At 39.1% G+C, this 25,997-nt stretch overlaps 1 protein-coding gene and 1 long non-coding RNA gene across 5 annotated transcripts in view; one reads left to right on the top strand and one right to left on the bottom strand.

Annotated features, from left to right (window-relative positions):
- Positions 1–25,997, top strand: part of UMAD1 (UBAP1-MVB12-associated (UMA) domain containing 1) — a 227,118-nt gene that overhangs the window by 105,745 nt on the left and 95,376 nt on the right. The gene's annotated exons all lie outside the window — the stretch shown is intronic.
- Positions 11,862–25,997, bottom strand: part of LOC144232512 (uncharacterized) — an 84,875-nt gene continuing 70,739 nt past the window's right edge. For both annotated transcript variants that reach the window (XR_013335423.1, XR_013335424.1), the window contains exons 4-6: positions 14,083–14,226; positions 12,478–12,520; positions 11,862–12,115 (exon numbers count right to left, since the gene is read on the bottom strand). This is a non-coding gene — a long non-coding RNA (uncharacterized LOC144232512). The remainder of the gene's footprint in view (positions 12,116–12,477; positions 12,521–14,082; positions 14,227–25,997) is intronic.

Genomic DNA, 25,997 nt, shown 5'->3' with positions numbered 1-25,997 from the left:
GGGATTTGTAACATGATAGAAGGCTCCACTCAGATTAGTATGACTATTTTGATTTAATCTTCTCTGATCACTCCTCATTTCATGTTACACATGGATACCTATTTTTCTTGTATTTAACAAACACGTATATAGCCTAGGTGTGTGTCAGGTGTGCTCTATTTATGCAAATGAATTCATTTAATGCTCACAGTATCTCCATGGGGATGTAGGTATTAATTTACCCCACATTTTAGAGATAAGATAACCGAGGCACAGAGATATTAAGTGACTTGCTGACATTAAGAAAGTGGCCGCTCCAGAGTTTGTGCTCTTCACTATCTGTTTCTCAGATTTTCTAGAACATGATGAAAGCAGTAATTATTTGAAACTTAATGCTGGACTTAGAAGTGTGTAAGGATAAATAGAGGTATAAATAATATGAATAAAAAGTAATAATGATCCCAATAAGACCGTGGAATTTTTTGTTAAAAATAGAAGATGAGGGGTGCTTAAGTGGCTCAGTCAGTAAAGTGTCCACCTCCAGATTTCAGCTGAGGTTGTGGTCTCATGGTTGGTGAGATGGAGCCGTACATAGGGCTCTGCACTAACAGCGTGGAGCCTGCTTGGGATTCTCTCTCTCCCTGTCTCTCTGCCCCTCCCCAGCTCGCACATATGTGCTCTCTCTTTCAAAATACGTAAATGAACTTAAAAACAGAAGATGAGTTTTGAAAACTGCTTTAATCGTGTTAAAATTCAGTTGAGCTTCCTACTTTGTAGATCTGTTTGATGTTGTCCAAGCTCTTCTTTAGGAATATAGCTGAGCAGTATGAATATAATGTCATCGCTACTGTTTTCTGTGTTGTACCGCTAGTTATATTACTTCCACTAATGAAATATTGAGCTCTGTGATGACTATTTCATGTCATGTCCACTCACATGTATCATGGCTTTAGCCCGTAAGTGGGAGAGATTTCCTTTGAACATACAGAACAAATGAGGCTTTTAGCAGTATGTTCAAACAGGGCTGATGTTTCCATAGCTTGAGAGAGAGAGGCTGGATGCATCAATCAAAACAATGGGTTGATAAAACTACAACTGTAGAAGTTTCTGAAAAAGAGTTAGAATTTTTTTGATTAATTAAGACTTCAACTTAGATGAATTTCAATTTTGGCAAAAACAAAGATTAAGCGATCCGAGCTGTGCAGTGTGGGAAAGTCCAGGAATGTAAATTAGACTTTACTATGAGACTTTCTAGAAGCGTACTCAGCCTAAAATTGAATATTTATGTGGGAGTGGAATGACAGGTGGTCCCTACCCCAGCACCTCCGGGCGCAGATTAAGGACCTTTGGTTTAAGCTGGATCTTCTAACTGCTCTGTTTACCTGTAATCAGAGGCAAGGTTAGCAGGAGCTAACTTACTGGATTTAAGTTTCAGGGCCCTTTCTTTACACCAGCCATTGCCAGGGAATCGGGAGGGCCTCTGACTCTGCATGTCCATATTATTTTGCAAAATTTTCAGAAATTCTTCAGGATTTTAGGGTATTTAAACCACACAGTTAAAATTGCTGTCTCTTTTCTACACTGACCCTCCTTCCATCACTTTCCTCACCTGCTGCTTTGCTTTGGTGTGATCGCAGGCATTGGTTGGATCTGGCTAGTGGGAAGTTGAATTGGGAATAAAGACACAACTTTAACTTCAGTTCGAGATGGTTTGGAATGTTTGAGTCAGACAACTGAGAAATCAGATTTCTAATTTAGACAAATATGAAGAGTTATTTCTTTTTTTTCCTACCTTAACCTTTATTTATTAAAAAAACTGAGAACATTCAGATAATAGAACATAAAATTAAAGCAACAAAGGTGAGTGATGAAATAGAAATTACTCTGATGCCAAATAGTATCTTGTACCAAAAAAATCAGATTATCCCCAAAACAGCAATTCAAAAAAGAGATAACTTTTGAATAGAAGTGGTAAATAGGCTCAGTGGATTGTCTGAAAATCCAGTTAATGAAAAGGAATGAAGGCTATGAATCCCTTGGGGAAAAAAGCCATGTTGCTTGCTGACTTGACCACAAAATATAAACACAGAAAAAGATAACGTAAAATTTGATAATAATATGTGTCTTTAATGAGCTTTATAGTTCACGAGTGTCTTCAAAGAATATTTAGAAGTACTCACCACATAAGAAATGCCCTGAAATTTTGCAGTTTATATGTGAAAAGGAGTTCCATGGAAGTTTCTCCAAATTAGATAAAGGTCCTAAAAATTTACCTGACAGAAGTTGTGAAGTTAGAAGCTTTCTCAAACATCTTTCTAAACAATAAGGTTTCTATACCTGAATTAGAAGAAACACCAAATTATTCTTCCTTTTTATGCGTGGACCATTATATCACTAAATTGGTATTTGTCAAAATGTGCAGAGTCAGAAGTTTTAGGAAGGAACTGTTAGGGAAGTGTGCCAGTTGATTGATTAATAAAAGGAGGAAGTAATTTCTCTGGATTTCATGATCTTTGTGGTATTTTCAGTTTACAATGTAAATTTTGGTTATTTTTTCTGATTCTGCATGCATTTTCATTTATATCTAATTTTGTATTCCTAAGTTTGTATTCTTCATCCTGAAAAGGACTTGAAAACTGTGTAAGCTTCAAACCCCACACCACCTGTCTGTAGTTGATAGTTTGTAATGTGAAAAAATTCCATGTGGCACATGTTTGCCAAATGGCTCAGGTGAGAAGATCCCTCCCCCACCCCCATTTCTCAGCTCCGAAAAAAACCTATAAGAAAGGTTTAACCTTAATTTGTTTTGTCCAATAAAGTAGACTGTAGCCACTCGTGGCTACTGGGGACTTGAAATGTGACTAAGGTACTGAATTTTTAACTTAATTTAAATTCCATTTAATTGCATTACAATTTAACTTAATGAATTTAAATTGAAATGTGAAACCAATACCCAATTCATTAATTAAATATACTGCTAAATATGTTTAGAACAACTTGGGTATGTTAATTTACTTCAGCCAAGAATTTTGCGAAATCTATAATATGACACTAGTGTGCACCTTTGCTCCTGGGTGCACGTGCGTGTGTGTACACTTGTGATGTGTACACACTTTTTTCCACAAAGGATAATACTCTACATATACTACTCTGCATCTTAGCTTTTTAATTTAATTATGTTTTGCACACTAACTTACAGATATATCACATTGATTAGCTGTGTAATACTCTTTTCTATTTATGTGATCTTTTTTTCCACATAGATGCTGGAGTGATTTTTTTTTAAATAATTGTTTTAAGTTTATTTATTTATTTTGAGAGAGACAGAGAGAGAGAGCTCAAGCAGAGGAGGGGAAGAGAGAGAGAGGGAGAGATGGAATCCCAAGCAGGCTCTGCCTACAGCCTGACATGGGGCTCTAACTCACGAAACTGTGAGATCCTGACCTGGGATAAAATCAAGAGTTGGATGATTAACCGGCTGAGCCACCCAGGTGCCCCTGGAGTGATTTTTTTTTTTTTTTTTCAATTTAAGCAAGATCATATCACTCACGCCTGTGTTTAAAATCCTCCCATGGCTTCATATAGCTCTCAAAATAAAATCTCAAGTCTTTAGTATGCCTCTAAGGGCTGACATGCTCTGTCATTTTCCTGTTCTTCTGCTCAGTTCAGAGTAGCATGTGCATCTATTAATCTGTAATGTGGGGATTAAACACAGGTACTTTATTCTTTAAAAAAAAAAAAAAAACAACTGTCAGGAATGTTACCAGTAAAGAAAGCAGTCTCTTTATTTATCAAATTTAAAGTCTTATTTAGTTCTCACGTATCTCACCACCACCAGCTCCTCTTAAAGCAAAGAAACTTGATTTTTTCCCCCCCGCCAACAGCACTCACTGGAGAAAAATAAACCTTGTTAACCAGAGTAAAAAATGTTACAGGCGCTCCCTAATCAAGAGCACATTTGGGGGAGGAAACGGTGTCATGGCAGATAGCTGAAGTGCACGGTGTCTTAAGAATTTGGTGCTTCTTTATTGCTAGATTAAATTTCAGAATTGAGAGTCTAAATTTTCCTTTTCACATCTGGTGACACTTTTTTTTTAATCAGTGTGCAAAAGGAGAAAAATCTGTCTGCCTTCTCTCCATGCCTCTCACTGCCGGCCAGCCTATGCCAGGCTTAAGGAAAAGCCTTTCGTATTGGCAAGCAAACTCCAAAATGGTTTCCAAGCCTATTAAAAGTAAAGGAAGAGTTTTGCAGAAAAACTTAAAAAAAAATTTTTTTAATTGGAGAGGTACAAAATAGGAAGCGACTTTTAAAATTAAACAATGAAAAGTAAAAATGTGTTGGCTCGGTGTGCGTGCAATGTTGGTGTTCCGGTGCCACCAGTGTAAGGCAGACTCCTGTGACCTATTAAAACTTAAAATTTAGGAATGTAGAATTTGGGGAGATTTATGATTATTGACAGCTAAAGGGATTATGGAGCAAGGTATGGTGATAGTTAGAAACACATGGACTGGAGCACATTTATCACTGAATGAATGCCTTGGATGAACAAATGAATGAACAAGGGAACCAGGTTGCTTTCAGTAAGTAGCCTGCTAGTTAGCATCCTACACTGGGAGCAGGGGACTGGAGAATTCAGGGATAAGTGAAGCAGAGAGAAAGGAATAGGAAGCGATCGCAGAGAAGCAATGAGCTTTAAAACTGAGGGTGGTAGGAAATAGTACACCAGGGTGTGAAGACAAGGATTGGGAAATGAAAAGATAGCCATTTACGTGTGAGTCCGGGTAAGGGGCAACTTCACTTAGAAATTATCGGAACTTTGCAGACTCAGGTTTCAATGAAATCAGAAATGAGGTCATGTGGTGGAAAGCAAGCCTGTCAAGGTGTTCAGAGAAGTTGAGAATTAAAGTATAAGTGGGTCTGGTCTGAGTATCTTTAAGACTGTTATGAAGAGGGTGCCTGGGTGGCTCAGTCAGTTAAGCGTCTGACTTCAGCTCAGGTCATGATCTCGTGGTTTGTGAGTTCAAGCCCCATATGGGACTCTGTGCTGACAGCTCAGAGCCTGGAACCTGTTTCGGATTCTGTGTCTCTTTCTCTCTGCCCCTGCCCCACTCATGATCTGTCTCTCTCTGTCATAATAAATAACAGCTTTTTTTTAAAAGATTCTTTTAACCTTTATGAAGAAAGGAACAGAAAATTCAGGTGATCCTGGTTTAACTGAAAAGAGACATTTACTGTCTCTCACCAAACAGCCCCAGGTTCTGATGGTGGCCTAGGTTTGGATGATGGTCTTCTCGTGGAGGGCTGGTCTCCCTCTGGCGGACAGATGGCCGTAGCTGTTACATAATTCTTTGGTGTATGTGCTGGTCTCTATTGCCTCCCACACTGTGGGAGTGTCTTGATCAACAAGTTTTTAATTTCAATGTTGAATTACACATTTCCATATAATGTTGAATTTTAACTGTTCGGTTAACACTTTCGGGGTCCTGTGCACATAATCTTTACCAATCACATTTAGAGTTATAGTCTGCTCAGAAGTCCTTACAGGTTTCTGGGTGCAGCCAGAGTTGGGGACCACTAGCCTACACACTGCCAAAAGCCTTCCTAGGATTCCTGGGTACTGCCACAGCATGGGATATCTGCTCACCCCAGAAGAAATGACCAGTTTGACTGAGCACCTGCATGTTGACCTGTTCTGTGGCCAACTAATATGCATTAAAAGTTTTTGTTTTAAATGAGTAAGACTGCCTTTCTTTGAGAGAGGAGTTGTATTAAGTTGTATTAATACTACTTGTATTAAGAGATGAATGATGTGAATGTATTAGTGGTTAGTTAACCAAAAAAAAAAAAAGAAAGAAAAATCCAGAGAGTGTGTCTCTTCATAAGCAATGACGAATTATATTGTGTAGTGACGGTGTCTTCTTGGATTCTGAGATCTTGAAACTCCTTAACTTCAGGACTCTTGATCCTTTATTTTTGACATCGTTGCACACTATGAGGTATCCAAGATGTGAGAAAATAAAATTATTCCAGATGGTGCCTCTTTTTCATTTTTTAGAATGTTTCCATCTAATCCTCTCCCACAAAAGAAAAAAACTCCCCTTGGAATTGCTTCTGTTATTATTTGTATTCGTTTTTAAACCTTGACAACCATGTGGACACAGTACAGGTGGTTTTGCAGAAGAGTGATCTATAAAGTTCTTTGTGCCGTGTTGCAGAAGGGGAAATACTTCAATTACCAAAGCAAAGCTGCTTTAAAGTAATTAAACATGTTTTGGAGCCAGATGTAAATGAAATAACTTTTTTTGAAGATGGGTTCATTTACAGATATCTGATCATTCTAATTTGGGATAGAAAGGCAGAGTAACACTGATTACGTGTCAGGGTCTGGCTAGCTTCCCAGCTCCACCAGTTGCTAGCTGTGTGGCCTTGGCAAGCCCTGTAGCCTCTCTGAAATGAACATGATAGGAGTCCCCACCTTGTAGGGGCGTTCTGTGGATTGAATAGAGAATGCGGGGAATGCACATCGCTCCAGGCTCTCACTGCCTGCTACACTGTACGTGCTCCTTGAATCCTAGGTGTGTTATTGATCCTGCTGCTGCCATCATTCCAGGGCTGCCGCAGAGTCTCTGTTGTGTTTGATCTTACTACCTTTTGGTCCATCCAGAGTGAAGGCTTTGGGGTTGTGAGTTACTCTTAGAAATTCGCACACGGGGGCGCCTGGGTGGCTTAGTTGGGTAAGTGTCGACTTTGGCTCAGGTCATGATCTCACAGCTCGGCTCATGAGTTCGAGCCCCACATGGGGTTCTGTGCTGACAGCTCAGAGCCTGGAGCCCTCTTCGGATTCTGTGTCTCCCTCTCTCTGCCCCTCCCTCGCTTGTGCTCTGTCTCTGAAAAATAAACATTAAATTTTTTTTTAATTAACCTGCAAAAATTGAGGGAAAGGGCTGGAGTGTGATTTGTTTAAAAAAAATTTTTTTTAATGTGTTTGCTTACTTGGGTTTTCTGTTTGCGTTTGTTATCTTATTTTGAGAACCAGAAACTTCATTGCTTTCTGTCTCTCACATCATCGCCTATCCCAATGGTTTTGAACCCCTCAGCACTGGGTTGACTGCACAATCATTATTTCTCTGTTTTATGCAGAATTTTTATAGTGAATATCTCAAAAGACAAAAGTGGAAGAGGAGTTTTTATGGATCTCTCTCTCTTTACCTTATAATATTCTTATAGCATAATAAAGCTTTCCAAGTTATAAAGTAGAATGCAACATGGATCCATGACCCTGCCCCTAGGTTCAGAACAACAGGATGAAAGGATACCACAGAAGCCGCCTGTGTACACCTTCAACCCCTAGAGAAGTAGCCACTCATCCCCATGCCATTTTCTTATACCACATATGATGTATAATTCCAGACTATATGTAGTATTGTTTTACTTATTTTAAAAGTTGGATAAGTGCTGTCATTTTCTTTGCTTTCTGCTGCAATTTGCTTTCTTTATGCAGTGTTGTATTTGTCAGATTCCTCTACGTTGATGGTAACTCTCATTTATTCATTTAAGCTGTTGTACAGTATTTCTTTGCGTGAAGATACCATAATTTATTTATCCTTTCTCGTGTAGTAGACATTTACACATTGTCTCTCTTATAGACCATCTTGCCATCAAGGTTTCTATACATGTTTTACTTCACAGATCTTTGTCGGCTAGGTTTTGTTCTGTTTGTTTTTATACAGGAAACAAATTCCTTTTATCCTGGTCACATTTCGTGGGCCTCATTGTTTTCATCATAATAAGATTGAATAAGATTTTCTGTCTTTTTTAGCTCAAAATTATACTTTTTATATAGGGTATTTAAACTGGATAGTTTGAGTTACTGGATTTTAATTAGTATAATTTCCAGTCCCATTAATGTGTCTCTTTAGTATTTTTTGGAGGGTATAAATTTTACCGATGCAAGGGAATGTTCCATTTTGAACATTTTTGAGGACAAAAATATATGTGATATTGGAAATTATCATTAAGCATGAATGCATAAGACCCTCAATTTTTCTACCCAGTTGTGTTTCTTTCCTGGAATGCAGAGTAATTACAAAAGCTAATTATTTAGGGTAAACATGACTATACACATATGTAAAATGTTGTCTACATGTAGATCAGTCCCTGTACTTGATTCTACAAGAGTTCCAGTCAAACTGAGTATTTTGTTTCCTCTTTAAACTTGAATGAGAATTCATATGGTCAAAGTATTCTACTGTTCCCTTTGCCTTTTTCTCTCTTCTGCTTCTTCCAATAAATGAAAGCCTAGTGTAAGGTTACGGAGAGCCAAAGTACTATAATGAGGAAAAAGGCACTAGAGAATCTGAAGCCATGAGAGATTAAACCTGACTCAAGGGCCTGGCCTGCAAAGGATTCTTGGGAGAAGGGGAATTTCAGCTGGGCCCTAAAGAATGAAGACCTTCTAGGTCTGTGACAATTAGGAGAAGTGGGGTCTCTCCAGATAGCCCATCTGCTAGCTGAATACCAGTAGTAGAGAGCCTGCTCATGCTGCCACAGAGAACAGAGAGGTGCTCTGCTCTCTCTAGGTTTCAGGCCCGGAAATTTGTGAGGTGTAATAAAAAATGTCCGTGTGTGTGTGTGTGTGTGTGTGTGTGTTTGTGTGTGTGTGTGTTAGAAAGTGATTTCTTTTTTTGTTAATAATTTTTTGAAACATTTTAATTTATTTGTGGGAGACCGAACACAAGCTGGGGAGGGACAGAGAGGAGGACACAGAATCCGAAGCAGGCTCCAAGCTCTGAGCTGTCTGCACAGAGCCCAATGTGGGACTTGAACCCACCAATGTGAGATTATGACCTGAGCCTAAGTCAGAGGCTTAACCAACTGAGCCACCCAGGTGCCCCCAAATTGTCCTTGTTTTAAGTCCTACATTTGGAGTAGTTTGTTATGCACCAATACCTTACAGGAATGCCAACGAAAACCAAGGAAGGGGATATGATATTTTTTGCTACTGTTTGGTTTGTTTTGATGCTTGCCAAAAACAGTGTTTAGTCATACAAAACCTCTTCCCAAAATATACTACTGAATGTAATTTAGAACTTCTAGCCGGAAAACAGAGTTTGGAGAGAATTCCAGGCAGAGGAAATGGCATGGACAAAGATAGCAAAGTAGGGAAGGAAAGGGTATATGGAAGGCAGACAGTAATTAGTTGTGACTGGGAGTAGGGCATCTCTTGGTTAGTAGAGAATGACTAGACTAGAAAGGAAGATTAAGGACCTGGTATGAAGGGCCTTGAGTGAGGTTGAAGAGACTATGACATAGAGCCACGGAAGGCTTTTGGGAAAGAGAAGTTATACTTGAGGAACTCTTCTTTGGGAAACTTTTCAGATACTTGTGGGATGGACTCGAGTGCCAATAAATTAGGGGATCAGGGTGGAAGCTATTGCCAGATGTCATATGAGTTGGATTCGTCATGGCTGGAGCCAGAATGAATACTAGAATATAGGTTGGAAGCATTGTGAGCAGGGCTACCACTGACCCACTCAGTGCGTTCTGGGAGTTGAAAAGGTGCCCTGTCTTTAAGACATTTTACTTCCGTATGTTAGAAAATTGTTGTAATATATTTACTTAATTAGAATAAGACACTTGACTGCCCTCTACTGGAAAATCAAACCTATACATCTATAATGTGAACACTCCTCCCTGCAGATGTGGCATTCTTGTGCAGTACACAACCTATACTACCATATCTGCAACCGTAATCACGTGGGTATGAGTGATAGAATGTGGTAATTGATCACATTAGTTATCAGAGGGAAAAGGAAGAAATTTCAAGTCTGGATGGTAGGGAAGTTGGTAATAATGTTAATATCACTGGAACTTATTCTTACGGAATAGGTTCATAAAACAGAATTATTCTAAACATGGAAAATTACACAAGTCCCTCATTTTGTTCATTGATCCTAGTACCTTGTATTTACACAGTTAGAATTCTATCTTTTCTTCTGGAGTCTCGCTTTCCACCCTTGCTAACATCCAAGAGTGGTTACCAATCACCCGTCCTTTTGGGTTCCATATACCACCAGTATCTTTTCCTTCTTTACCGATCATTACTTCTCATTCTCCTTTGCAGGCCCTTTATCCCCCTCAGATTTTCATTCTTATGCCTTGGTATACAGTGGATGCACAATAAATGTTTTTTGAATTGAATTACATTGCCTTTGAAAGATCAGTTTCAGGTTTACCAGGAGACTGACTCGTTGGCGCTAGGGACTAAGGGTGTGCCAGAATTCAGAAAGTAGAAACATATCCTAAATGCAGCTCCTTGTTTGAGGATCTATTTTCTACACAATGGGTCGCTCTTTAATGGGAAATTCCTGTACTGTTGATCTGTTCATCATTGTTCAGCAGTGGCAACACCAGGAGAACAAATTATTTATACTGGCTGTGTCCTGTGGGTGTGTCTAATTCAGAAAATACTTTAAAACAAAATAAGCTTCCCTGTCTTCTAATTTGGGAAGAATTAAAAGTTACCTTTTTTTTTAAAATCTCAACTTTTGTATAAATAGATTAGTGATGAGTTAATAAGCAAGACCACATTTAAATATTTTCATTTGTGGTTACTTGCTGACATTCTTAACCTCACCACCTCCACCTGCCCCCCAATGCATTCACCTGGGTTACTTTTGCTTTCATTTTTCATGGGGCTTATATGCCAAGGCAGATCCAAGAACTTGGCTCTTCTGACCCAGCTTTGCAAACATGTATTGTGTGGCTGCTTTGTGCAAAGTGCTGTGGGAGCCTTCACGGAAGATACAAAGGTTTCAGATTGCTTCTGCCCTTCAGGAGAGACTGGCTTAATGGGAGAAGTAGACACATATGTAACTGCTCCGGGGCAGGCGATGACAAGGGTCATAATATAGTGCAGACAGAGCCAGGGCCCCCTGTGTAAACATCACTCTAAGACTGAGCCACATACATGGACTCGCCATATTTCTTGTGCAAATTGTACACGTTTAACTCGTAACTTACCTGAGTTGGATTAGAATGTGTTTCCTTCAAAGATTCTGAAGTCAAAAGCATACTATGAAAATTAAGGTTTAGCAGAATTTAACTAAAAATACACTGAATAACATCACTTGATTCTTTTAATTTTTATTTGATTTTTAAGTTGCTTTTGAGTTGGTACTATCCAAAGAAATTAGAGAAAACTAGAGTGATATTAAATAAGCCAGACATTTATGTGATGTCTGATATCACATAATCAGTTTATGTGATAAAACCAGAGTTTTATGTTTATGTGAGCACAGTATAGAGGAAATAAATATCCTGAAATTCCCAAGCCAAATTATATTTTAAAATCCATTTTGAGTACAGGCAAAAGGAAAGTATAAACAGCACAGTAGGAAAAAATAAATAGAACTCTCATAAATACAATGAGGTAGAATGTAAAATACTGAATGGGTTGTTGCTGTTTAATTAAGGTGCCTTATAGTTAAGTAAAACCAATGACCGTTTTTATAGTTATTGGAGGACCAAAGACATTTGAATTAAAAATTTTTAAATGTATTTAAGAGTTGAAATTTAAACAAAATGTTACTTTTGCGTTTTTAAAAAGAGTCCTTTCTTCTACATTAACTCAATCCCAAAGAAAAGAATGAGTGAAAATGAACCAAGTATGCACATTAAACAAAAATAAATGCCACTGAAAATCACTTTAACTTTTGTTTAAAACTAGTCACAAAACTGACTGTATGATTTGTGTAATAGGTAAACAGTTCAGGTTTACCGACTTTACATGATGACTTGCAATTTTTACTTAAGAAATTCATTCTTCTTCTTTTTTTTTTAATGTTTTTTTATTTATTTCTGAGAGAGAGAGAGAGAGACCGCATGAGCAGGGGAGGGTCAGAGAGAGAGGGAGACACAGAATCTGAAACAGGCTCCAGGCTCTAAGCTAGCCGTCAGCACAGAGCCTGACGTGGGGCTCCAACCCACGAACCGTGATATCATGACCTGAGCCGAAGTTGGACGCTCTACCGACTGAGCCACCCAGGTGCCCCAAGAAATTCATTCTTCTTAAGACAAACTGTAGCTTCACGAAGACATATTACCTAGTTTGCCTCTGCATTTTCATTTGGAAACCTAAAATTGGAAATGAACAGTGCTTCAACCAGTTTTATAGGTGAGAGTAAATTGGGAAGTATCTCAAATAGCGAAATAAGAGAAGTATCACAAAGATACCTAAAAAGGTTTAAGAGTATCACAGGAAATAGTAAGATAATACATCTAAGGGCAAGTAATCTGAAAGAGATACTCAATGGGAGAAAATGCTTAGTAATGCTGAAGGGGAGCCAACGTGCTATCAGACTGCAAAGTAGGTATAAGGTTGCAGTGGGCTTGAAGACCTAGTGCCATTGGGGGAGTCATCTTGTACAGTAAAAAGAGAGGAAGCAGAAATCTCTTACAGACTGACAGCATCAAGAATACATTTGTCCTATACCAACCCCAAAACTTCCAGACACAGCAGTCACCAATGTTTTGAGCAATCTGGAAAACAGAAATTACAGTATTTAGAATAGAGAAGAATTGACCTCATTAAAAAAAAAGGTTTTAAAAATAAAATGTCTTACCTTTAAGTAGTAAAACAATATGAAGGTATGTGATGGATATAAGCAATTTGTTAAAGGCAAAATTGTTGAGATTAAATTGAGACCATAGAAGCTGGGAGTAGTGTGAACACTTGTATAGGCAATTCGCAACATCTAGGTCAATTGTGCAGATTATAGTAGAGCATCATAGGGCAGTGCTAGGAGCTGGGTCACTTGAAGTAAGTTTGGAGTCCATGAAGAACTTCGCTAAGTAACAGTGCCAGATCGATTAGAAACAGTGTGTTCTAACAATGAGGTCGTATTTCTACTGTTGTCTATACCGGTCAGATTCCTCTGCCTCATTGTTTACAATCTGTGGTTCAGTGTTTACAGTCTAGGGCCATTTAGATGTCTTTGCCAGGGTACCTTGCCCTTGCTCTTAGCACCTTTTTTGATCTTGGCTTCTAGAATTTCTTTGACTGATTTAACCTCTTATCTCTGCAGCTGGCCTTCTGTTTGATTCCAGAGCACTTCCTTCCCTGTATACACCTGCTATTTCATCTCGGCACTGATCATATTTGTCTCCACTTGTCACTGTCTGCTGCTGGTGACCCACCTTTGCTCTAAATGTTACTGTCATTACTTTTCTTAAGGACACACTAAATCCGATGTTGTATTGGCCTCTCGTACTTAAATTATTGAGGCTCTGTTTCCAGTCGTCCCATCCCTAATCCAACAAATCCACAGCTTTCCACTTAGGCTGGTGGGGACAGCATCTCACTGATCAAAAGGCTGAACTCCTAACCCTCCCTATATCCTATCTCTCACCACTTTGCCTTTTATGTCCCTCCTGTTTCTGTCCGTTTTCTTCTGGTAGCCAAATTCTTACCCTGGTCTTGAGATCTTTCTCTCAAAATATTCCTTTTGTTTCTTGCAACAATACTCGAGTGCTTGTTGATGATGATGATAATACTTAATAAACTGATACCATTGTCTCAGAAACTACTAGTGACTTACAAAACTTCTAACTTAGATTAGATTTGTTTTGATATCTTCTTATTTAAGCTCATATGAAAAAGGAAATTAGATACATTAAGCAAATTTAATAATATTTGCAGCTTCATATTAAAGCCCTAAAAGTTACCTTTTAAAATCAAAAAATTGTTTAGGTCATTGAATTGTTATCTTTTATTGAACTGTCAGTCATTTCTTGAGTTCCATCTCTGTGCCCAGGGGTAGAGCTAGGCCTGCACTGAGGATTAAGTAGACTTTGGCCTTAAAAGCTCACATTCTGGTTATGAGCAATAATTTCGGTTGAGCGACTGAGAAATCATTCATACATTCAATAAATATTCATTGAGCTCCCAACTCTACCCTAGGCACCGTGCCAGGGAGTGGGATTCACCACGGTAAGACATGTAAGATCACTGGCCACATGATTTTCAATCAGCTGGGGAAACAGATCATTAGACACTAATAAAGTGGGAAGTCGAGAGGTATTGTGTACTCAGGGGCACTTACCCTGGTAGGTGAGCAAGCGGGAACTGGAGGAGGGACGATGGGGCTGACGTTGCAGACGTGGACTGAGAGCCGAGGGTGCTCACAGAACTGAAAGAAGGTTGCTGGGAATTTACTGCGGATTCAGTTGCGGAATGGTGACTTCGACTGTTCAAGAGAGGAGGGAAGAGGGCTAGTAGCTGGAGAGAGACCTGGGGTTCTTACAAGCTCATTTAATAGGCACAGATATCTATCTGGAGTTTTGGAAATAAAATCTCGTCCTACCCAAAATCTTGGAAATAATTCTTTTCTCCCTGTTTAGTGCCTTTGGGATATTTTTCTGAATACTTATTAAATTTGTAAGCCAAAAAAGTATTGTGTGTGTGTGTGCGCGCGCGCACGCACGCACACACATAAGTATATATATAAGTGGTAGAACAGTTCTCCTCAGTTACAAATTATTTTTCTAGTGAAAAGATAGTTTTAATCAGAATTACCCTTCTGGTCATTTGTTTGGCACAGACTCTTTTGTTATGATCCAAAGATGGCAGTTAGAACCCAAATACAGCAATTTTTTTGTTTTAATAAAATTGTGATTGTGCCGTGGCATCAGATTATACCAGAGCAACCTTGCCAAGAAGCAGCAAAATTTACTTGTCTTTTTTTTTTTCTTCCAGGGTACATATGTAGTTAAACTCCATTTTTAAAAACAGTGTTTTTTTTTTTTACTATAACTTCTTGCTTATTGCAGGCAAACTCAGTGACCTATTATTTGTTACTTGTATCTGCAGGCCAACAATTTATATTAGGAAGTAAAACTTTTACTATATAGCATTAAAGTTCATCTGATGAGTAAACTGATACTGCCTCAGGTTTCAAACTTTGAGTAAAATAAGTCCTCGTGCAGTTCAGAAATAGTACAGCAGCTGCAGGTCCAGAAGAACGTGTGCTGTTACTCACATAATAAAAGAACCCCCAAAGCCTTATAATTTATAGATTCATAACCACTTCTCATTGAATTTATTCTTCTAAATGGCGCAGGTGCTACTTTGGTGTAAAACATACAACCCTCTTTAGGCAATCTAGAAGAACTCCAAGGTGCTTAATTTCCCCCCACGCCCTTACATTGGGAGCTGGCTGGTGTTAAGGATAAACTCCACACTGGTTTAAAGCTCAAAGGTGTGATTGTTTAAAAACTTAATATTCCTTTTTTATCATTTAAATCTATACGTAATTTCCTACAGACGTGTATTGGATCATTTATTTAGGATTTGGGCAGTTCCTTTGAAGCTCTATTGTTCAGTTATTAGAAAACATTATGATCTTGCCATGTTCTGTACGGGTCTAGATGTTGGTGATATGTTGATGAAGGCACAGAAGTCCCTGCCCCCATGGAAACTCACAGTCTGGTGCAATTGATATTTTGGTGGATTTTGTAAGCACCCTTGCCTATTCGGCTTTCACAGAACTTCTGGTCTGATGAAATCTAGGCGACTATTTCAAGTTCTGTCTTTTAAAGTCCTCTCCCTTTAAAACGATGGCATGAGTGTATTGCTTCAGAGGTGGCGGTGACTATCGTGAATAGTGAACATTCCAAGAAATTAAGCTGGTAACCAAAAGTAGGATTAAACAGGGTGCACTGTTAAGCACATTTATTCTAGGTTTCAACTCTAGGGTATTAGTCGCTGGCACTATTTCATTAATAAAGCAGCATTTTCACCAACTTTTGTAAGAGGATAAACAATTTTCCAGTAGATCATCAGTGGCTAATATGAATTCTACAGTAAAGTACTCAGCTCCAGATCATAATAACAATTACTGCCCCCCCCCCATAATAACAGTTTATACTTAGGTGCCAAGTACTCTTTTAAGAGCTTTACATAAATTGACTAGTCTAATCCTCGAAATAATGCTTTGAGGTAGATACTATTATTATACCTCTGTATTACATACGTGGAAGATCAGATTAAGTAACTTGCCCACGGTTACAAAGCTAGCAAGAGGCAAGGCTGAGATGAGATCCCAGGCAGTCTGGCTCTCAGCTCTGTGCTCTCCAGCTTCTCAGGCTTAAATATATGCTTTCTCATTCCCCTTCTTGCTTTTTTTGTGTCCTAGTAATTTGCTTTCTCTCAGATACGTAAATATTGACTTGAGTAACGTACACACCGTGCTCTCAAAGTGAACCTGCTGATTTTTTTTTAATTAGGGTTTTTTTCTATGTTCATAGCTATCCTGTGTTAAAAAGACTTTTTTAAAAAATTATAAGTCCAGCAGATAGTAACCTGGAAGTTCATTTGTTTTGGTTCTTTATGGTTTTGCTTGTTTATTGGTTTATTAATGTGTTGTTTTAATACCTAGTACCCTGGCAGATTTATCACATTTTAAAATGAAAATTTAGTCAACTTCATGGCATACAAAACTTTATTTTTCTGTACCTCTGGAGAACAGGGGGGACAGAAAAGCACTCCTTGTTTTCCCATAAAGAGACAGAGCACAGTTTTGTCAACCTCATGTTCAGCTCACTGCAGTATTTTGGGTTACTTTTTATCTCTTTGGGTTTCCTGCTGGAGCAAGTATTTCTGCCATCCTGACTCTACACTCTATTGAATGTGCCTGTGCTGTTTGGCCCCTGGACCCCCCTCCTCCCCTGCCTTGTGTTTTGCTCCCCCTCCCAGGCCAGCTGGTGGCAGCTTCTGTGACAGGGCCTGTGTCCTCCTCGCAATCCGGAGGACTTGCTGCCTTCAGTGGGTAAGCTTCACTTTCTTTGCTGTCTGGTTAATGAATTACACTCCTTCATGCCAAGTTGTGTGTGTGTGTGTGTGTGTGTGTGTGTGTGTGTGTGTCTTGTTAGTTACACTGCTCAATGCTCAGGCCTAAGACGGTGCTAGATACATACTAGGGGGTTGATACTTGTTGAATGAAGGCACATTTATATTCTAATACTGTATTGTATTTAATAGTTTGTGCATGTATTTGTCCTTCCCCTTCTCCTCTCACTCCTCTTTGCATTTTCCCTGGTGTTTATAACATATTAGGTAGGTCAGTAAATGTCCGTCTCTGTGGCACTGGATAGGGATGATTAAAGGGAGGGGCGATAATGGATACAACTAAAAGGACCAGTGCACTAGAAATTTTAGAACTCTGAATCGAGAAAAGAACAGAAGCACCAAGACCAGATGTCCCCTTTCGTTCATCTGTCCGGACGTTTAGCTTTTTTGCATGTCTGCATTTTGCAGATACTCGTTTGTCTTTGAGGGTAACATGGTAAGGGAGTAGTTCTAGAGATGGGAGCCTCAGTAAAAACTCCATAAATCCCCTTCTATCAATTACGGAGACCTTGGTGGCATCAACTTATATAAGCAGAAATCTCAAAAAAAAAAAAAAAGTGCTTTTTAAGATACAGTGAACTTTAAGTATCCTATGTTAAGTTTTAAATGGAGTCATGGAAACAAGGACCTCAGGAATAATATACAAGTTTATTACCTACTGTTGGAAGCCAGAGGACTTGAAGATACTTACTCTCTTCTCTTCACATGCCTCAGAAAACCTGCCTCATTCACAGGATGGTTTCCCTACAAATCATATGATGCCTTCACCCATCAAACGCTTGTAGAGTGTGCACTCTGTACCCAGGTAGTTGTCTTGGTGGCCTCCTGACCTTGGCCAATCAAATTTATTTTGGAGTGTTGTTTTTTTGTTTCCATAAAGAATGGAGGGAGGCGGAGAGGGACCGAGGGAGACATATTTACACGGAGGAATCAGCATGTCCGAAGACAGAGTTCTGACAGCACAGCATTGTTCTAGAAATGGTAGAGCATGTTCATGGTGATCGGAACATAGGGTCCAGGAGAAGAGGAAAGAAATTGACATGGGCCTCGGGGAAGCAGAGCTATGTGGATGAAGGTGGATATTGAGAGCTGTTGGGGACTTCAAACCTATCAGCACAGTCCTCATACTTTCCGCTGGTCTCCTGCCCACCAGCATTCCTCTTACTGTGCTGATTAACTCTGGTACAGATTTATGATTTTCATCCTTAGCTCAGCGCTCAGGATGACTTTTTTTCTCTTAAAAAAATTTTTTTTTCTGAACATTTATTCGTTTTTGAGAGACAGAGACAGAGGGTGAGTAGGGGAGGGGCAGAGAGAGAGGGAGACACAGAATCCAAAGCAGGCTCCAGGCTCTGAGCTGTCAGCACAGAACCTGACGCAGGGCTCCAACCCACGAACCGGGAGATCATGACCTGAGCCCGTCAGGCGTTTAACCGACTGAGCCACGTAGGCATCCCTCTTTTTTTTTTTTTTTTTAAATTTTCCAACCTGTTTTTAATGAGCTGCATTTTTTATTATCCATAGTGAGTATTCTGAACTGGAATAACTTTTCTCAGGAACCTCAGCTCTCTTGACCCTTTCCTTTTAAAGTAATGATTAATTGCCCTTGTCATTTATCTGAGGACATAGGTAATATCTGGCATGTGCTCCCTCAGCCTGCCTCATCTTCACATCCAGACTTGCCTTCACCTCCAGCCATCCTTACAGTGTTTCTGCCTCAGAGGGAAGTATGTGTTCACTTTTTTCAGCACTGACTCCTCCCCCAGTGCTCTTGAGCTTGCCCTGGGCTCTGGGACCTTCCTGTGTTGATCATCTATTCCTTTATTTCTTCCTTATTACAGGCTCTTTCCTTCCAGCTCATTAATACTCTTGGATGTCTCCTAGCCTTGAAACTCCATTCTTGGACTTTTCTTGTTTTCTCAAGAAGTCTTTTGTTTCTTATTTAAGCAAGGAAGGTGGTCTGAGTATTGAGAAAGATTACCTGGCAGTGAGGTGGAGGAGGAAGTCAAGGAAAGCAGAAATTTGAGAAAAGATCAATTACGAGGGTGTTGAAAATAGAGTGGTGACCGTGGGGAGGAGTGGTCAAATCTGAGAGGTATCGAGGAGGTTGAATTGACTAGACTTAAAATAGATAGGAGATTCAAGGGAGATGGAGAAACCCCTGATAACCACCAGGAGTGGGGGTGAATACAGAAGGAGGAGCATGTTTTACGGAGAAGATAATGCGTTCTCTCTTGGAAGTGTTGGGGTGAAGTGCCCTTCGTCCAATTGGAGAAATTGAGTAGGCAATGGGAAGTATGGGAAGTATGATCTGTAGCTCAAGAAAAATGTTGGTTTTTTAGGAACAACATTGGTAGTCAAAGACATATTGATATATCTTGAGGTATAGTGTTGAGTGAGACCCCCAAGAGATGGAGTAAGAAGAAAATAACCTTGGGGAATAACAGAGGAGGTAAAATAAGAGGAACCCATGAAGGAAACAGAGAACAAATGGGCAGAGAGAAAGGAGGATGAATAGTGGTATGTGTGTGTGCTTGTGTGTGTGTGTGTACATGCACGTGTACACTGGCGCCTTGTGTAATTTTTGTTAGATTTTTTTTTAGGCCCTTGAAGACAAGGATGATAGGTATTTCCTTATCAAAATGGTGTAGACTCAATCAGTATCTAATACATCCCATTATTGATAGAGTCAGCACTTGGTAAGAACTTCCTTTGCCTGAAATCACATATTGCTAGGGTTTCTAGAAAGAATGCATTTGTTACATACATAGTTTGGAAAGGTAAAATGTCAAGAGGAGACACATGGAAAAGTTGGTGACTAGTGTGCTCAGGGCACAATCGCTGCAGCAGTTAGAGGATGTTATTTTCAACAGCAACTTGTTTGTTGATGGAGATGATACTGATTGCTGACTTGTGTTAGAAATTGTTGTTAGCTTCATGCCAGCAGTTTTGCCACCAAAGTGGAAGTTCACAAATCTGAACATTTTTGTTTTTAATCTCCATATTGGGTCATATTTGCATTCCATTGCAACACTCTACTCATGAGTCAAAATTAAAAGCTGTTTGAAACTAGATTATATCCTGAGTTTTCTGCAAAAAAATCTTTTTAGGGGCAGGGATAGAAATTTACAGCAATCCAAGAGTTCATCCACAAGCCACTAACAACTTAGGTTGGCCTTGTATTATTCGGAGCCCACTTTGGGTCTCCATGTGAGGTAGGGAGGAAGTGGGCACTGCCTCAGGAGCTCTGCAGGAGGGCCTCCTGGAGGTGTGCAAAGAAGGTCTTGAAACTTCATTTACAAATTATTTCTGTCTCCTCCTTAAGGAAAAACTGCCTAGAGGCTCCTGGGTGAGTGGCTCAGTCAATTAAGCCAACTTCGGTTCAGGTCATGATCTCAGTTTTTGAGTTCGAGCCCTGCGTCGGGCTCAGTGCTGACAGTTCAGAACCTGGAGCCTGCTTCGGATTCTGTGTCTTCCTCTCTCTCTGCCTCTCCCCTGTTTGTGCTCTCTCTCTCTCTCTCTCTCCCCCCCCCTCTGAAATAATGAATAAACTTAAAAAAAAAACAACTGTCAATTTTTGTGTTTTTGAATGTTCATTAGAGATCAGTCCAGTGCTCCATGTTTGCAAATAAATTATATAATGATAGAATATAGAGGAGGAATGCTCAAACATTTTTAAGTTGGTGTTTGATTGGGAATAGACTCTGGAGACCTCAACTTTAAATCCTAGATATCATTTGAATGCTGTGGGTAAATTGGGAACATTTAGAAGTTTCTTAACAAAATTCTGTCAATAATTTTAGCTATTATCAGAGTCCAAGTGTTCTACTTGCAAATGCAGATGTGTGTGACTTGACCTTAATTCCACAGTATAGATTTTAACCGAGAGCATTAAAAGGCAAGTTCAAACCCATTTGTTGCCCTTTCTGTGAGCATGCCGCAGTTTCTCATGAACTACCTAGTGCCCCTTTGCGCACGGTGTGTTCTTTACAGCCACGCTTTAGTCACAGGCAGTTTAAGCTGTTCAATAGTATCTCGCTTTAAAAGGTAGGCTGATGGCGTTTCTATCTTCTGGTACATCTGGTAAGTTAATATATACAGTCTCTGTGAGTATCCTGCAGGGACCTGTTTTTACATGCATACAGGGACGTTTATGCAGAAATCAAAGGCCATGAATCAGAAGAACACAACTCTTGTTTCCAGTGTACTGGAGGCTTAAAAAAATTGGCTTTGAAAAATTGAAAGTAGTGTGGTTTGTTTTTATTGTGGAACCGATCAGGAAGAACAATTTACAGTCATTGCCATTCTTCACAGCTGAATGGAGTAGAGGTGCCCGCCTCGTGAAATGGAGCAGCTGTGCCCGTTTTCTCTGGGCTCACAAAAACATTTGCTTTTTAATCGAGAACTTTGGATGGTGGGGTACAGTTTGTTTTCATGATGGAAGTGGTCAGTTGTGCCTTACCAGACAGCTGTAGTGTAATTAAGAAAAACTGTGTGAAAGTGGATTAAATATAACAGAAGAAGCCTTTAAGAAAGGGGGGGATTCACCTTAAATTTATTCACTTTAATCCTTAAAAAGCAGAAATACCACTATAATTCTGGCCTACAAGATTTTACTATTTCACAATATCACTTAGCCCTAGCAGATGGAATATACCCTACTACAGAAAAATTGTTTGCTTTTGTGACCATTGCAAACTAAAAAGTAGGGGTTTTAAGATGATTTAGCTTGTGAGAGATCTACTTTCTAAATAATGCTTAAAATCAGGAACCATACAATTATGTTTATGTTGACTTTAATGCATTATGCAAGTTAGTAAACTACTTTTGTAGAGAAAGTGTTTTAGGCTCATGTTGTATACAAACGGAACATGAGGAGAATTAGCCATTTTTGATGACCAGAAACTATGAGAGATGAAAATCACAGTTTCCTCCATAAATTTTTAACTGAATTAGTTAAATAATAATGAAGTAATCTGGTGAAGTGTTGATTTGTTGTAGTTAAATGTGGAACATTAGGCTGTCAATTGGCTTTGAAAAGCATACACTTATTTTATGCAGCAGACTTTGAAATAAGAATAGAAATGCCTTAATTTGCATCATAGTCTACAGTAGCAAAATAACAGTTACAAGGCCAGAGGAAACTGAATTTAGAAAAAAAACTGTGCTCACAAATAAGCAAGATTTGTACAAGACATCCATTGGTCATAAGTTTTTATATTGATTGCCCAACATGTTAAACAAATCACCCGAGGCAAAATAAAAGGTTCAGGTTTGCTCTGAGCGTTTATCCTATAGTGATGATTTTGTATGGGAGAGTCTCAGGTTTTATGTCAGTGAAGGGATTCTGGAAGGCCACAGAAAAGGAGGGGAGAGGGTAGGGAGTTCCAGCCCAAAAGCTCTAAACTGTTTCCAGTCTTCAAGTCCTTATCCTGGGCATTCTCAGAGGAGGACTGTACACTGGCTATTTTTGCGAAGAATCCCAACTGTCTCTTCCCGACTCTTCACTGGCAGTTATCTCCTGATTCCTTGTGTCTTTCTTCACCAAAAGCTCTAAAATAATTCAGAGTCAGACCTGAGTTTATTCTAAATGTCAAACCGTGGCCGCAGCTAGCTAGTTTTTCTATTTGTAAATTGAGCCCTCACCTGCACGAAACTCTTCTTCAGCCTCCTGCCTCTATAGAGCATGGGCAAAGTTGAGTTCAGGAAGACGAATGAAGGGGAGTATGGGGTGGATTGGAAAGGGAGAATAGCCATAAAGAAACTCTGAGGCCAAGTTTTAAAGTAAGAATGGAAATGAGAGCCTTGAAGGTAGCAGTGTGATGCAGTGAAGAAATATTACTGGAAATTCTGATCACTGGAATTAGAATCGAAAGATCTGGATTTAAGTCCAAGCTAGCCGAGCATTTTGGGGAAGTCCTCCCAGCATCTATTTCTTCATGGAAGGTGGAATTGTAATACCTGTTCTACATATCAAACAGGTTGTGAGTCTTAGGAAAGAAAGAAGGGGAGGGAGGGAGGGAAGACGGAGGAGAGAGAGAGAGAGTCAGTTGTGGGGAAGTAAAGTCCTATAGTGTAGTTATGGAACCATTGGCCCATTTGTATCTTTTTTTGAGGGCTGGGGATGGGGAAGAACTCTTGGCAGCAAGGAAGGAGAATGCAGCAAACATTAAATTTGACGAACATTGGTTCTTGCCCTGAGTGTTCTCCGCGCTCTTTAGAATCCCATTATTTATCTCTGTTTGACCCCCAACCCACCACTTCCCCCACAATGCCAATCCCAAACCCTTTCACCCCCCTCAAGTCCCCGCCTAGCCTCCCCTGCTCAGTCTCCATAGAAAAACTCCTTTTCTACTCTGCCACGAGGGCTGAGCAAGGCCCTTGAACTTCCCTTTCCTACCTTCTTGAAGTATCCCTGTCTTTATCCATTCTCGTTTTCTGTTGCCTCCACGCAAAAGGAAAACTGTGTTGTTGATACATTCTCATCTTGCCTCCTCCCAAACTTTGCTTCACCAATTATCTCCTTTCTCTTGTTCTTTCACCTCTCCCTACCTGGTTCTTCTCCATAGTCCAGAGACCCAGAGTTCAGTGTCCTATGTGGGGTTTTTTTGTTTTTTGTTTTTTTATTTTTTAATTTTCAAGAATGAAACTTTTAAGAGTGATTTGAGTATTTTCTATCTTCGCCATCCATATTTTCTTTTTATACCATTTAGTCTGGTTTCTGTCTGTTGCATATTGAAATTTGTGTCTCAAAGTCTACTAGTGATCTCATGCTTAGATCCAGTGACCATTACTCTATGTTTGCTTCCACTGGTCTCCGAGCGAACTTCCATGACCACTTTCACAACCTCACCTCTCCTAATTATAGCCCTCACCCTCTGACTTCTCTGTGTCAGTATATTCCTTGTTCTCTTCATTGACTGCTCTTCTCTTTTCCTCAGTCTCTAAGGGTAGATGTTCCCTAGAATGCTCTATAAAGCTCACACAGTTTAGAAAAATTAATTCAAATTACATAGGAGACCTAAATATAAAATCTAAATCTATAAAACTGATAACAGCATAGGTGGAAATCTTTGTGTCCTTTGGATAAAGATTTTTCAGATATAACACAAAAAGCATGATCCAGAAAAGAGAAAATATTGATGAATTGGACCTCATTAAGGTAAATATTCTGACTTTAGAGAGGCATTGTCAAGAAGATGAAAAAAGTGGGGCGCCTGGGTGGCTTAGTCAGTTAAGCGTCCGACTTTCGCTTAGGTCATGATCTCGTGGTTCGTGGGTTTGGGCCCCGCGTCGGGCTCTGTGCTGACAGCCACCTCAGAGCTTGGAGCCTGTTTCAGTCTGTGACTCCCTCTCTTTCTGACCCTCCCCTGCTCATGCTGTCTCTCTCTCTCCTAGAAATAAATAAAAACATTTAAAAAAAAAGATGATGAAAAAAGCCTCAGATTGGGAGAAAATATTTACAAAACACTTATCTCATAAAAGACTTGTATCCAGAATATAAAGAACTGTCAAAACTGCAAAGTAAGAAGCAAACAGCCTCATTTTTATAAAATGGGCAAAAGATTTGAATAGATACTTCATCAAAGAAGATCTATGAACAGCAAATAAGCCCATGAAAAGATGCTTAACATCATCCGTTATTAGGGAAATGTGAATTAAAACCACAGTGAGCCACCACTACACTCACTGGAATGGCTAAGATCACAATTACTGACTGTACCAAATGCTGGGAGGATGTAGAAGAATGGGAACTTGGATATATTATTACTGGTAGGAAGGTGAAATGGTACAGCCATTTTGGATGTTTGGCAGGTTATTAAAAAGCTAAACAGAGACCTACCATATGACCCAGCCATTCCACTCCAAGGTTTTTACTGCATGCTGTATGATTCCCTTTGTATTAAAATCTAGAAAATCTAGTGATAGACAGCAGAGTTGTTGCTTGTGGATGGGAATGTGGTGTAGGAGGAATGGATTGCAAAGGATCATGGGGAAGTTTTTGGGAGTGATGGATATATTCATTATGTTGACTGTGATGATGCTTTCACAAATGTATACATATGTCAAAACTGATAAAGTTTGACACTTGAAAATGTGCAGTCTGTTATACATTAATTATACCATAATAAAACTGTAAAAAATTTCATCGAACTATACACTAAAAAAGATGAATATTACAACATGTAAATTATCCCTCAATAACCCTGGCTTTAAAAAAAAAAGCATATAGGAAAATGAAATATGGGGATTGAGGTTGTTAAAATAATTAAAAGGCAATCTGAAAAGATTACATACCATATGATTCCATTTATACAATAATTCTCCAATGACAAAGTTATAGAGATGGAGAACAGATTAGTGGTTGGTTGCCAGGCTTTAGGGTTGGTAGTAATGGGCGGAAGCGTGGTGAAGGATAAATGAGAGTTTTCAATACTATTTATGCAGCTGTATAATATGTAACTAAAAGCTCCACAATTATCTCAAAATAAAAAGTTTGTTTTTTCAAAAAGAAAGCCTATTAGATATTTTTGTATTCTCTGATGGGAAACCATCAATTTTTTATATGTTAAATATGTAATATTTATCATACAGACACTAGAAATGGATTTCATTGAGATGATTACAACTTAATGTTGCATTGTTATAGATAGAAAACATAGCTAGAATCATCTTCCAATTTCTAGTTCCCCATCTAAACACTGAATACCTTAATTTTTTTCCTCAGACATTCTTAAATTGTTCTGACTAGATAATACATAGAAATGGTTCAAAATATATAGAGATGCAGTGAAAATTCTGCAAAATCTGTCTTACACTACACAGTTCACATACTTCCCCAAAAGTAAACAACTATTAATTCCTTGTGTCTTCTTCCAGAATTTATATGTTCCAAGCAAATGCAAATATGCTTTTTTACTCTCCTCCCTGCTTTTACCCAGAAGATGGTTTACTATATTGAATAGTTTACATTTTTCACTTAAAAGTGTATGTTAAATTTCCAAGGTAGTACACAGAGAGTCTCTTAATGCTTTTTCTTTTGACAGTTGTGTCATAGTCCATTATGTATTTAAATACAGATATTCCATACATACATATAGACAGAGACAA

Source organism: Crocuta crocuta, unplaced genomic scaffold (assembly GCF_008692635.1).
Source record: "Crocuta crocuta isolate KB4526 unplaced genomic scaffold, BGI_CrCroc_1.0 scaffold14, whole genome shotgun sequence".
Lineage (NCBI taxonomy): Eukaryota > Metazoa > Chordata > Mammalia > Carnivora > Hyaenidae > Crocuta > Crocuta crocuta.
This window is presented reverse-complemented; position numbering and strand designations above follow the sequence as displayed.